Genomic DNA, 1,149 nt, shown 5'->3' on the forward strand with positions numbered 1-1,149 from the left:
CTTCCATTCATCCACTGGACATAAATTAACGCTGACCTATATTAACCTATATTGTTTTTCTGGTAATCAGAAAAACAATATAGGTTTCGCTTATGTGAAAAATGGATTATTTCCTTAGGTGATATTTGACATAAACATCACAAATTCAGCCTCTGGCAAACCATGCCCTTGAAAAATTTTATTAATTAATAAACATTAAATAAAAAGTCAGTATATAATATTGCAAAATCAAAAGGGCAGTCTTATCACGTTCCCAAGTCCTTCTCTTAACTATATACTTTCCTCGGGTCGTCCCTCAAATCCTAGTTCCCGAGATCCTATCCCATGTATAAAACACTCCAGACACGTGACTCATCACTCGATTTCTTTGCAGCCAAAACGACACAATGAAGTTTCTTGCAGTTTTCCTCCTAATGGCCTCCCTTCTGTCTGGAACTCTGAGCTTCGTTCTGCCGATCCCGCTTCCTGTGCCTCTGCTCAAGGGGCTGGACGTCAGCCTCGCGCTGGGAGATCAGCCGATATTTGTTCCTGCTAATCAAGGACGCACGCTTGTTCATTCATACAAGTTTCAGCAACGTCGCTACTAGTATCGATGAATAAATCAATTTGTCTATCCGCGGCTTTTCTTTTCACCTGTGTCCTAAGAAGATTTATTTGTGCAATAGGCATATATAGGCGTGGGTAAATAAGCAACTAGATGAATAACTAATCTCTGTCTGTTGCAGTTTCTTCCTCGTCCCCCAAGCATTCTTTCTTTTTTTTCTATTATCTATCCGTCACTTCCATTCTCTTTCCAACTCTCTCGGTCTACCTTTTTTAAATCTTCTTTTTCAAAAGAGCCTAGTATCTCTATCATTAGCTTTTCTTTCTACTGCAGTAAAACCTGCGTCCTGACAACGATGGGAAGAAACTTTCGATGCTAACGAAATAATGAAAAGAGAAGATGGTCTAAGTACAGCAATATCCTATGTATACATATGTTTTTTTCTCTCTTTTTTCTGAAGCCTATTTCCTGACAAAGAAAATAAGTAATGAAAAAGAAGAAGTGGAATAAATGGGTATATGAACTGCTACATTCGAGACAACGAGGTGGACAACATCCTGTTCATGGGGGTTTATAGGGGACCTTGAGCATCCTCTCATGTGCCT

The 1,149-nt window shown here is 39.2% G+C and overlaps 1 long non-coding RNA gene across 1 annotated transcript in view; it reads left to right on the plus strand.

Moving 5' to 3' along the window:
- LOC119586156 overlaps positions 1-613 on the plus strand; it is a 1,485-nt gene extending 872 nt beyond the window's left edge. The window contains exon 2 of the long non-coding RNA XR_005229936.1: positions 374-613. This is a non-coding gene — a long non-coding RNA (uncharacterized LOC119586156). The remainder of the gene's footprint in view (positions 1-373) is intronic.
- The last annotated feature ends 536 nt before the right edge of the window (positions 614-1,149 follow it).

Source organism: Penaeus monodon, chromosome 21 (assembly GCF_015228065.2).
Source record: "Penaeus monodon isolate SGIC_2016 chromosome 21, NSTDA_Pmon_1, whole genome shotgun sequence".
NCBI lineage: Eukaryota > Metazoa > Arthropoda > Malacostraca > Decapoda > Penaeidae > Penaeus > Penaeus monodon.